Raw genomic sequence first — 13,917 nt, forward strand, 5'->3', positions numbered from 1 at the left:
TAACTTTCAACAACTTTTACTATACCATAACAACTCTTTAAAAAAAGTCGAAGTCATCGAGTGAGAATCGATTTTAATCGTTTCGAGACATGTTTAAGTCGACTCTAAAAAGTCCATTATTTTCATTAAAAGATCGATTTTTGACTCAAGTCAGAGTCGACTTTTCCATCCCTAGTTGAGCATAATAGTACATAATGGTGAAACATAAAATTAAACGGGCCAATGTATTTAAAGAAAATGTAAAATTAATCACGCCATTACCAAATAAACAAAACTTGCAAATAAATCAAGAAGATGACTTAATTGCAATAATAAATAAAGACCACTATGTGTATAAGGAAAGAACTGTATTTAAAAAATTGAAGCTGAGCAAGTATCGTATCTTTTCTGAGGATTATGATTTTATGTATTTTATAATAAAAGAACATTAGTTATTAAGTGATGACACCTTAATAATAAAGAATGCACATAATGAAAGTCTCATTCAGACTTGTGATGAAAGGAATTCATATTGAAAATAATTATATAATAAATTTCGCAAATTGTAAAATAAAGATTAATCAAGAAAGTTTAAGTAACAACAAAACCCAATTTATTGAGAAACTTTTGCATCCTGTAAGGATGTTAAGCCAAACTTATGAAACAAAAATAAGCTTTGATAATATTGTATTGAATAATTTTAAAAACATCAAAGAAATAGAAGAGTTAAAATATCATAAGAAAATAACTTATGGCATTAGCGCCACCGTAATTATAAATACATTAATAAGTATAACAATTGTTATTATCATCTTAAGAAAAAGAAGACAGGAGACTTGAGAGTGGGTCTGGGGGAGTTATGTATAACTCCGGCATGACTGCACCACATCGCATGATCCGTCAATACGTGACCCAAACAGCAGACTCAGCATATTTTGGGCTTTTTTGAATGTGCGGTACAGCCGGACATAGCAGCAAGCTCGAATTGTCGATCTGATGTGAGAGGCAGTCTTATTTGCGAAGGAGAAGAAACCAGTTGTTGAGTTCAGTGTTTGTTCCTGAAGATTCACAGTTACCATTCACAAATATATAATATGCGCTGTGTGATGGAAATCATCTTGCAAACTATAAAGGCTATATGGTATATAAACGTCACACATACCCCAAGTGGAAATGCACCTATTCTTCCTGCAAATGGTAGTGCCTCTGAACCCTCAAGTGAGATGCGTGAGATGACCACACTACTTAAACAAGTTATGCAATGTATCTCATCAGTACTAAATTTACTCTTCCCTCTCACGTCTACAAATGTAAGCTCTTTAATTCCATGAAAATGATCTTATGAAACGCAAACGGGCATTCAAAACACATTGGAAATTAAACCCCTACTGAAAACTCATAACATAGATGTTCTTTTAATATGTGAAACTCAATTTACGGAAAAGAGCTATTTTCATATCCGAACTATAAGCTCTATTACATGATGCATCCTGACAAAAAATAGCAAAGTTAAATCTCCTGACAGCCTCTTCAGGCTCTCCAATGGATTCACTCACTGATGAGAAAAAAACTGACCTTATAGACTTTTGTGTAAAAAGCATCAATATAAATGATATTAATTGTAGTAATAAACCCAACGATTACCCTCCTCCCGCCCAACCGATGCGAGGGGCGCAATCCGCATACGTGCGGAATTAGCCGAGTCAGAAAAGGCAAGAGAGTTTTTTAAGTGTTGAGATCTAAAACTGCTCAGCTACAGAAACAAACATTTCAACAGCTAAGATCTAAAGTTACAATATAATAAATTGTTACATTTTCATTTATTAAGAGAAAACAATAAAGTCTTTTTAATTTTGAAAAGTGAGTCAGATAAGTCAAATGTGCTGGAATGAAATTTAAAATCATGACATATACGGCGGAATGGCTCGTTTAGTTCAAAATTTGATCTACAGGATTTTAGCAGTAAAGGTCTAAACTGCCTCGAAAGGCGAACCGGGATATTAAATTTAATTTCAGACAGGAGAAAAGAACTGCAAACAGTTCCATTCAAAAGTTTCACTAAGAATATTATGTCAAGCATTTCCCTACGACTAGAAAGTGTAGGTAGATTAATAAGTTTTAAACGACTAGCGTATGGAGGTAGACTTACCCTAGCGTCCCATCGGAAATGCGCTAAGGCCAAAAGTAAAAATTGTTTTTGAACCGACTCTAACTTGTCAGAATGGATTTGGTAGCTAGGGTTCCATACCAGAGAGCCATATTCCAATATAGGTCTAACCAAAGTTGTATAAAGTGTTTAAGTAATATACGGATCTCTAAATTCTTTAGACCAACGTTTAACAAAACTGAGGACAGCTTTTGCTTTCAAGACCATGATATCAATATGAAGACTGAAATTAAGCTTAGGGTCCATATTAACTCCCAAATCAACATAGTTTAAAACTTGCTCTAGAATATGGTGTTTTATTACATAAGAAGAGAAGTGCACAGATCTACGGGAAAAGCACATCGTCTTACATTTATTGAGATTCAATGGCAAATCATTTCTATCACACCATGCAACCAAATTGTTTAAGTCTGTTTGCAACAGACACCTTTCCTCAGTTGAAGTGTATGATTTAAAAAGCTTTACATCGTCAGCGGATAATAAAATTTTTGAGAATTCTATTACTGAAGAGATATCGTTAATAAACAACAAGAACAGAATCGGGCCAAGATGACTACCTTGCGGAACACCAGAAGAAACATTAATTGTATCTGAAGGTGTATCCTCAAATATCACTCGTTGTGTTCTATTATAAAGATAGGAAGATACCCATTGAAGGAATCTTGGCTGAAAGCCCAGCAGATCAAGTTTATGTATGAGAATCGAGATATTTACTTTATCGAAAGCTTTGCTAAAGTCCGTGTTTATAACATCCGTATGCTTATGTTCCCTAAAACCCAATGATACATGGTTTACAAATTCAAGTAAGTTTGATATAGTCGAGTTCCCTTTACGAAATCCATGCTGAGATGAGGAAATTAACGGAGAAATCAAAAAGGTTATATGGTCAGTGATGATAGCTTCAAAAAGTTTAGGTATAACTGATAGTTTTGCGATACCTCTATAGTTTTCAATGTTGGATCTAAATCCACTTTTATGCAAAGAGATTATAAATGACTGTTTCCATATTGAAGGAAATATACCATGTTTAAGAGAGGAATTAAATATCCTTGTCAAAGGCAAGTAAATATATTTGGCACTATTTTTTAGGAAGCATGAGGGTATCATGTCTGGGCCATAAATAAAAGATGGTTTTAACTTATTTAAATTAAATAGGACGTCTTCTTCAGAAATAATTGGAGCGTTAATTAAAGTATTCGAACACAGCACTTGCTGATAAGAAAAAGTTTTGGAAGAATTATTACAGTAGTTTGACTTGAAAAATTCTGCAAACATATTGGATGTAATATCATTGTCACTTGAATGAGAGATTTGTATTTCATTGCGGACGGAAATTTGGAAATCCCGCGTTTGGAGTTGACGAAATCATAAAACGATTTTGGATTACTTACAATATTTTTGTTTACTTTATTTAAGTAATTATTATAACATTTTTTGTTTAGGTCAAAATATTGTCGACGCAATAGAGAATATTTAGAATAGTCGACAAGTGAACCGGTTTTTTTTAAATGTTTAAAGGCTCGAGTTTTTCTGTTTTTCAATTTATATAACTCTTTCGAAAACCACATACTTATACTTTTGCTTTTATTAACAATTACTATTGGAACATACTTTTCAAATAATTTCATAATAATGTTATTAAAATGAGAGACACTCAATTCAATGTCACCATTATAATTAGGCCATGTTATTGTAGAAAGTTCTGTATTTAACTTTTTAAAATTAGCTTTTGCAAAGTTAAACCGAGTACAGAAGCACGAAGTTTGATGATTATTATCCCGTACAATGCCTGAGATTTCGACAGATATTTCCAAAGCAGGATGATATGAGTCCTCTGGTAGAACAAGAGGATTCCTCTGAATAACGGAACACTTTGCAGAGGTATCAACGTATACTAAATCTAAGCATTTACCAAATTTATTCGGAATCAAATTAATTTGGTTCAGACCCAACTCGGACATTTTTTCGAAAAACTCATTAAAACATGACCGACTGCAAATCGGCACGATATAGTCATCGAAAGGTTTCCACGAAGCACACGGTAAATTGACATCACCTAATACAATTATTGAATCTGCATTATTTGCCATCGAGGTAGCAGATAAGTCCGAATGGGGTGGTATATAAAATAAGGTTAAATAAATAAAGCAACTATTAACGTATACTCTAATACATTTAAATTCAAATGAGTCGGTCCCTGGAACAAGAATATTTTCAGATGGGATAGAGGAATGCACGGCAAATAGAACACCTCCATCGATTCTGTTCAGTCGATCACATCTAAAAATTTGAAATTCGCTCAAAATCAAAAATGTGAGGTTTTGACCAAGTTTCTGTAAATCCAATTATATGGAAATTAAAATTGGAACTGTTGAAATACAAGTCAGTTAATTTTGTTTTAAGACCTCTAACATTTTGATAATAAATGCTTAGCGAATTCTACCAATCAGTTTTTTATATCGGTGGTTGCTTTTGGTAATTTACCAATGTTTTCCTCAGTTTGACTTCTAAGTTTAGGTTTAAATTCGCGTACAAAAGCCCCAGGTGGCCAGAATGAACTATCTAAGATCTTTTTGAATGTTTCAAGAGATACGTCTATTTTAAACGATGATATACTTCTATCATAATTGAAGTTAAATTTACATATATTGATATCATCGATTTTTAAACGTGACGGAATGTAAGATTTAATGTCCTCCACCAAGGTATCTTTGGCAAGTCTCGAAATATATATAGACTTTTTAGGTGGAATAACTATCAAATTATTAACTGATGCTACTAAGTTAATAGGGGGAGCCTCTGGAATTGTGAGACACTTATTACTATTAGATAGAGCTTTTGGGGAATTGAGCTCTTTGGAAGTTGACGGCTTATCACCTTGAGGGAAAGGAGAAGAGAGATTTATTAGGTCATTGGGAGGAGACGTTCTTTTCTGAACATAAGAACTAAGTGTTACTTCATCGGAAGGACGTTTACGCTTAGGAGCAGGTTTAGAGGATTCGTGAGAATCATGCAGGCACTTAAAAGATTTGAACAATTTTTCATAGTGCCTAAAATTTTCAGTGAGAGTTACAAGATCACGACCGATTTCGTTAAAGCCATTGCGTGTCTCTCTATAAACTTTAAATAGATCGATTTCAATAGATCTACAATTTAAACAGGACCAACGCAATCCCTTACAGTCGAGAATAGAATCTAAGATTCTACCAGTTAGTCCAGCACATTTAATATGGGCAAGCCCAGCACAAAGCCAGCATGAAACGTAGCGATCTGACTCGCCTTTAATGTTACAATTGGGGAAGTTACAAGACATAATAAACCACAAGAATGAATATCAAATAAAAGAGTAAGTAGAACAAAATTTAATAGATAAATAATAAATTAGTGTGTTAATAAAATATTAATAATAATAAATTCAATTAAGAACAATTTTTTTTATCAAAGTTTAAAACCAAGACAATTTGAAGAAGCAATATAGCGAGCAGTTTTAGAAGCACTGTAACAAATAAAAAGCTAAACGCAACACAGCTGTGAATAAAGAAGTAAATAAGATAAACAAAGTGAGAAAATAGAATAAAATAAAACAAAATGAAAGAAAGGCTGACTCGGCACCAAAAATTGGAAAGTTTAAACTTTTTAATACTTTTTAATACCGCAAAAACAGAACATTTAATACTTATCATGAAACTGAGAGTTTAATCACTAAAAATTTGTATTAACACGGTAATAAAAATCAGTTAAACTTCAAGAATTTTTTAAAATAAAAACACAAATGTACACAGCTAAAAAATTACAGCTTAAGAGCTTGAAGTGTTGCCACCTTTTTGTACATGCTATTATTTCTCATCTGATCACTCCTCCGTTTTAATCACGATAGATAAACACATAGCTGACTCACCCTCGCAATGCCGTTTATACAACCAGAAAACTTCCGAAATTCAGTGTCAACAACAATTAACTGATAGCTACCTCTGAAAACAAGCGAAGACATTATTGTAGCTGCCGAAGAGTTCAACTTCTGTGTCCTACAAACTGCATGGAACTCGACACCGGTTGCGAACGTGAGACGGCAAGTTCATATCTCACCGCCAGTTAAAGAGAGGCTAAAAGAAAAACGCTGTGCGAAGAAAATGGCAACAAATTCGACACCCAGCCGACAAAATGGCCTTAAACGCTCTTAAAAAATAACTTAAAGACTTACTCCAAAAAGAACGAAATTGTCAACTACAGCGCTATCACAAAAGTCCTGAGGCAACGTAGAATCAAACCGCCCCATAAGTTTATTGTCCGTTGTTTCCAAAATTATGGGAACTCTTTTCCTCAAAAGGCCCCAACCACCAGTTCTGTTTTCGGGAAAAACATGGCACAATTGTAGAAGTACAGAGACATTTTAATTGAATATATAATGCGTTCGAGGGAAAAAAATTCCACTACGGCTTTTCTCGATATATCTTATGCATTCGACCGTGTATGGCTTGACGGATTGCTATATAAAATAAAAAAAAAACTTGCCAATTAGTTATTACATATTTATCAAGTCGTATCTCAAAAATCCACACTTTTTTGTCAGGCAAGGAAACGAACAAACCGAACTCTGTGAAAGTACTGCTGGGGTCCTCAGAGTAGTGGAATGGACCCCATCCTATACCTGCTCTACACTTACGATCTACCAACCTCTAAAGTCATCATTGGTACGTTCGCATATGACACTGCTCTTCTCGCAAAGCTTCGCGTAAACTCCAAAAGGGGCTAGACAAAATTACACGATGGCTAAAATATTGATGCATAAAAGAAATTGAAACCAAGTCTATCCAAGCTACGTTTTCAATAAAACGTAACAAATGCCTACATTTGAAACTAAATGGGCTAGACATACCTCAATCAGTTGAGACAAAACATCTAGCAATGCATCTTGATAGCAAACTAACATAGCATACTCATATCTTCACCAAGTTCAAAGCGCGAACAGACAGTCACTCGAAATTCAACCCGTCTCGTCGATATCTTGATGAAACACGCCCACAAAACGTCATTAATCGAAAACCAAATAACTTCCATAGCTAAGCTCCACAATAAGATAACATCCCAGTGGCTCATCAGCAGTTTAAAAAATCTTGAAAAAGTGGGTGTGGCCCTGCCCTATAATAGGTTTAATGACATAGCTCCTAAACCGCTAAAGCAATATCAACCAAATTCACTCACTACAAATCTGTTTAGCACCCTCTGACAGTGGGTGAAATCGGATGACAACCTCACCCACTCCAAAAATACTAAAAGAGCGATAAATCTATGAGTAAATGCGTCAGAGGCATAAAATTTTACACCCCAGATGATAGCGAAGGCTTTATAGGCGCCGCTATTAAAATTCGATGATGGGCGTGGCACCGCCCACATTCAGATGAAAACCCGAATCGCAAGACCTACTCAAGATCTCAAGACCGCTTTCAAATACTTCGTAACATTATACTGAAATATTTTGACTAACACTTGTCCAAATCGTACCAAAACTTTTCACGTCGCTAGATACCGGTACACATATCGGTACCTATTGCAAACTTTTTACCGAATATATCGGTCAATATCTGAGATACACTCGCCAGAAAATTATCCGTACACCTCAACATGAAAACAAAAAACTGAGAAATTTGTGATCAAATAATTTATTTAGACAATTCACAAGCTTTGTCTTATGTGTTATGACGTATTTCAATAGTCTTAAAAAAATACGACGCTTGTGAGCATCCCTAATCGTTGTATGTCATATTGTGTAATATTTCTATACTTCACCAGCTGGTAGTGAAAACTGAAGACTACAAAAATGCGACGAGAGAGTGGGAAAAATAAAATTAAAGCTTCTTTCTGTTAAAACTTTCCTTATGTTAAAACGGCGGCGTTTCGGTTTATACTGCAATAAAATCATTTCCAACCACAGAAAGTATTTTTGTACATTTATTTTCTTCAATTTAATTTACCTGAATATCGTTTTTGATTTATAAATTTTAGACACTTAAACGTCAACAATAAAAAAAGTAAACATATACAGCTGATAGAATAGCACACTCAAAAAACATACCACGCGATAGTATTTTTCGTATTTCAATTTTGCATGGGAAACAACAACAGTGTTGACATAAAAAAACTAAGACAATATGATGAAATGACCCAATATGACACCTTGTGCATACCCTAATTATATATAGTAATAGTATATAAAAGTTTTATTTAGTAGCTTACTAAACTTTCCATGTTTTAGACATACACTTTAAAAACAAATTTCCCAGAACAAAAAAAAAAAAAGCTGACATAATGAAACTGAAAAATTATTTTGAAATTATATAAAAGTATTTTGAAATTAATCAAATATAACAAAATTATTTTGGGAAAATTCAATAACCTAGTAACTGGTGGGGTAGCCGTCACGATTTAAGACCTCGGCAAGTCGGTGCGACATTGAATGAACTTGTTTAGATGTGTCATGATTTGATGATGCAGATTCTGCTGTTACTAACAAAAGAATCCATCGAACCGCTGGCGAAATTGGCGGGGATATAAATTACGGATTCACGAAAGTGAGGGTAACACCCTAAAAATTGGACGCCGATGCTGGAGATCATCTGGCATCGGAGAGCGAGATATGCGAAGTGGAGGAAGATCCTATGTAGTCCTCTAGCGATGTGGAAAGTATAGAGCAAGGTGAGTACTCTTCCGGGTCTGAGCTTGCTGCCAGACCTTCAAATTTGAATAATGATAATAATAACTTTTAATGACTCTCAGGAAGACGCAGATACAACAATAGTTAATGCTTCTTCTACAAATTAATCTTCATCACCGCAAACTAGCTTCAGCAGCCCTAATTAACCGCGTGGCAATGGAACAGCCTGAGTTTGTCATCATTCAGGAGCCATGGGTTAATATAGAGCGTATTTGCGGACTAAGGACATCAATCTATAAGTTATTTATGGCTATTTGTGAAGGTAAAATCAGAGCCTGTATAATGGCAAAGAAAAACCTTATATTACATCATTACAACAACAACGACACAGCAGCAGTAAGCTGGGAAACGGGCACAAGCAGTTACCGGCTGGTGTCGTGCTATATGCCATACGAGGAAGAGCTGGTGCCACCTCTGATGGTAAAAAAGGTGGTACAGGATAGCGAGGCATCCAAGTGCATGACTATACTTGGATGCGACTCAAACGCGCATCACACAGTCAGGGGCAGCACAGATGTCAACGACAGAGGTGAGTGTCTCTTCAATTATCTACTAGGCACTAAGCTACTGTTGTGTAATAAGGGAAGTACGCCAATGTTTATTACAAGAAACCGACAAGAAGTACTGAATATCATACTTGTGTCGAATGTACTATTGGACAGGGTAACCAATGGTGAGTCCTCGAAGAACATTCTTTTTCGGATCACCGATATATTGAATGTATAATAGAGGAAAGGGCCGATAGAGGCTACCATATGAAAACAGGCAGGTGCATATGCAATAGCTGGAAAAACGTATTCCTATGATTCCGCCGTTTCAGCCCAATAGTAAGAAGGATCTCGACATCCTCGTTAATCGATTCACTGAATCTTGCCGGCAAATATTAGAGGTGGCCAATAACACGAAGTAAGCGTAGGATAAGGCGCCCCTGGTGGTCTCCCGAACTTTAAAAGTTACAGAAATAATGCAGAAAGCAGTTCAATTTAGTTAAGCAATCCCAAGGCGAGTCAAACTATTTATTGCCAACAGACCTGTTCTGTGTCTGGCAGCACAGTCAGCTCTCAGACTGAGAAATCCTCCCAATTAGTCGCCTGCAACAAGGGGTATTCTAGGATACTTAGTTTATTCCCGTTTCTACCCGAAACCACGGATTTCCGCAATTGAATAGAAATGGGGATAAATTCGGTCCACAATATTGCTTTCTTTACCAGAGAGGAAAGGGACGGGGTAGACAGGAATTAGCATCTACACGGATGGATCCAATCTAGATGCCAGCTATATAATCGAGTGAGAGGTGGTGTCTTCTCTGCAACTTTAGTCACCAAAATCGCCTTCCGCTTAACAGACCACTACAGTGTTTTCCAAACGAAGATTGACAAAAAGTGTGCTCACAAAAAGGAGCATACATATACATATAATATATACGGATAGCCAAGCAGCCTTGAAATCACTCAAGTCTCCTATGGTCTCATCAAAGATAGTGAAATAATGTCTTGATCTCTTAGAGGATCTAACACCTACTTCACGATAAACCTGCAACGCGTTCCAGGGCATAGTGATATCTTTGGTAACTGCGAAGCAGATGAACTAGCCAGAACAGGTACCACTTTACAATTAACCCCAGAAAAAGAGGGAATTTTTATGCCTCTGGCAACTTGCAATCGCTTAATCAGCGAACATGCTATAAATCTAGCTGAGTCTCGGTGGAGACAATCAATAACTTGCTCAACTATCAGACTAACGCGGCAGGAATGGAGCGTGAGTCGCATAAACCGACTATTAAAATTCAAAAGGAATGACATAAGAAGTCTGATAGGAGCACTAACAGGTCATTGTCTGATTAGTAGACATGCCAGCAGGCCAGGTGTACCTTACAACGACTATTGTAGAAGCTGACAGGAAGTAGAAGAAGAGAAGACTGTATAATATCTTTTATACGAATGTCAAGCTCTATCTTTATAAAGAATCGTAACTATCGGTCGAGGGTTCCTTGACAACGTATCGGAAGTTGGTAATATAAAACTATTTGTATTGATGAGCTTCATCAGAAGCACCGGTTGGTTTAGAGGGGAGACGATAGAGTGAGGGTGAGACATTAGTCCAGGTGGTATCACAATGGGCCTCTGATAGGCCTAGGTGCGTTGCTAGACAGCCACTTTTACCTACCTACCTAGGAGTTATCGCGAATTTTTGCACACTGAAAAAGTTATAATAACTTTAAAGTAAACTATCCAAATCGAGATCAATTATACACTACAATATAAGTGCTTAAGTGAATATATTTGTCACCATGTTACAAGGGAAATATTCTGTTTTGATATGTACGGATTCTTTTTCTATTGAATTTAAATTACTTTTTTTTTGTTAAAAATAATAAATTAAACTTTTGTAACTATTTTTATACATTATAAGTTATTTGATCACCAATTTCTCAGTTTATTGTTTTCATGTCTAACCAAAAAAAAAGAAAATTAAAGAGGGTATATTACTCTGTTTACACTTCATTATCTACCTATATCGGATATTGTTACAACCAGTTCTTTTTTTCATATGAAAATTCATATTTGCCAATTCAAATTGAATTGTTTAATATTGCGCACACAAGTGATTCCGCAATTTTTCATATTTTTCTGTGATTATTTAAATTCTGTTTTTCTTTGAAAAAAAAACTATGTGTGCAAGTTCATCAGGTATGTTATTATAAATTAAAATTGTTAAAAATATTACTTAAGACTTTTAAATTTTTAACGAACCGTCAACCAGCCGTGGTGTGGTGAGAAGAACGAAAGTTTTTAGAGTGTCGAAAATATTATATAAGAAATGTCGAATATTGGTAAAACATTACAAAAGTTTCCACACTCGTGAAAAATGCATTTCATTTGTAGAAGAGGAAAGCTTAATTATCAAACGAAAATTATGCCGTAACCATAGGATACCTATGACGCTGTCGATATGCGATAATATTGTAGTTTGGTTGGCATTTTCCGATGCCGGAAAGGTGCGTGCCTTACACGAACTGCGGTGTTGAGGTCGAACGCTACTTGGTTTGAGAACATTAAAATACCACTGCCTCAAGTATTATATAATATCTAATGTATGCGTATGAATCATATTGATCGCATGCGGAGCTCCAAAGGAACAGTTTTAGCAGGGAGCAAATTTTATCCAACGCTAGCATATGTGACTGATATAATTATTGCCACGAAGCGATAATAATATACCAGGTTGATCAACCGATAGCGGTAGGTAAAATTGGCGGCCCTGGTAAAATTATTCAAACAGACGAAAGTAAATTCAGGAAACGAAAATACAACAAAGGTAATAATAAATACATTATTGTTTATTTTTCATATGTAATTATTTTATCTTTTTCTAGTTTATAGTGCCGGTCCAGTCACGGGTATGAGCCCCGACGCGTAAATCATAGCGACCCAGATAATCCGTTTGTTGCAGAGGACAGAACCTATACGCAACATGTAGAGTCCCAGTGGCCTGTTTTTAAACGTTTTTTAAGTAAAGACGATTATAATAATCGTGAAGACTTTTCCAATTCCATTTATGAATATATATGGAGAAAAAATATTGCAAATCAGCCTCAATGTGGCCTCAGTGTGTGAATATGTGGACCCCAGTGCCTATAGCTGGCTTTTTACCGAAAATATCGGTCAACATAGAACAAGACGGTAAGATCCACAAAGAAATCTAAAACGAGTATACCATTTGACTTTGCGAGAGTATAAAATGTTCGGTTACATTCGAACTTAGCCCTTCCTTACTTGTTTTTAATATAATTGCTTAAAAAAAAAATTGTATAAGTTTGTTGTGATATAATACTTAATGTTTTAGTATTTTCGCGAATAAACTACACTTTTCATTTAGTCGTGTTTGCTCGTTTTGACTGCGCCCTACCTTCTAACTTTGGATAGGTAGTGTATTACTAAATCTATAACTAAATATATAATGTAATATGCGCATATGTGTGTGCATTCAAAACAGGTTTTGAGAGTCTACATACAAGGTGCGTTCCAAAGTAAATAGGACTTTTAAAAAAAAAGAAAGAACAAATGGTTTTATCGGCAAAATTAATTCATACCGCTTTCCTTCCAGCGTCAAATGCATTTTTCCGAAAAGGTAGAAGTCGCGCGGTGCCATATCAGGTGAATACGGGGAGTGGTTGATTGTTAAAATGTGATTTTTGGTCAAATAATCGGCAACAAGCGTCGATCGATGAGACGGCGCATTATCGTGCAACAAACGCCAGCTTCCATCAACCACCAAACGCTTCAAAAGTCCAAGGTAGAATACCGCATTAACGTTTTGGCCGGGTGGAACAAATTCTTTGTGGACAATACCCTTGGAACCATAAAAACAAATCAGCGTTATCTTCACTTTTGACTTCTCCAGGGGCGATTTTTTGGGTTTCGGCTCATTTCGTATTTATGTCCTCACGACCACTTTGAAAACGTTGAAACCACTCGTGCACTCAGCTACGTGATAGGCAATCATCGCCATAAACTTGTTTCATCAATTGAAACGTTTCGGTAAAAGTTTAACCAATTTTAAAACAAAATTTAATGTTGGCTTTTTGTTCGAAGCTCATTTTTGCACCGATGACAAAACATACTGACACTTAAAACGCAATAACTTCACTTCCAATTAATGAAATGTCATGAAATTTTTACTGGAAGTCGAGAAAGGATAGCAGATTCTAACGCACTAGTCGACATATAGATGGCGTCACTAGAGTTTACTTTGTTACTTTTTTACTGTTAACTTTGGAACGCACCTTATAGTATATCCTATAAAATCTTAAAAGATCCACAAATATAATAAAACAATAATATTAAAATTACATTTAACATAAATAACTTAACTTGACATTTTTTAATTTTTTGTGCAACTAATTTTCAAATTTTGCAAGGTTTGCGCAACAGCGACGACAGTGATGCTATTTCGAACTTTCAATTTTGTCAAAGATGCCAGGTTTGCTTCTTCGAACTGGTTGCATTACTGCGCAGTTTGTATTACCAAAAACGCCCTATGTCTCAGAATGGCTTGG

The 13,917-nt window shown here is 35.5% G+C and overlaps 1 pseudogene; it reads right to left on the reverse strand.

Moving 5' to 3' along the window:
* Nucleotides 1-13,917, reverse strand: part of LOC118682130 (E3 SUMO-protein ligase ZBED1-like) — a 123,038-nt pseudogene that overhangs the window by 2,894 nt on the left and 106,227 nt on the right.

This window comes from Bactrocera oleae, chromosome 4 (assembly GCF_042242935.1).
Source record: "Bactrocera oleae isolate idBacOlea1 chromosome 4, idBacOlea1, whole genome shotgun sequence".
Taxonomy (NCBI): domain Eukaryota; kingdom Metazoa; phylum Arthropoda; class Insecta; order Diptera; family Tephritidae; genus Bactrocera; species Bactrocera oleae.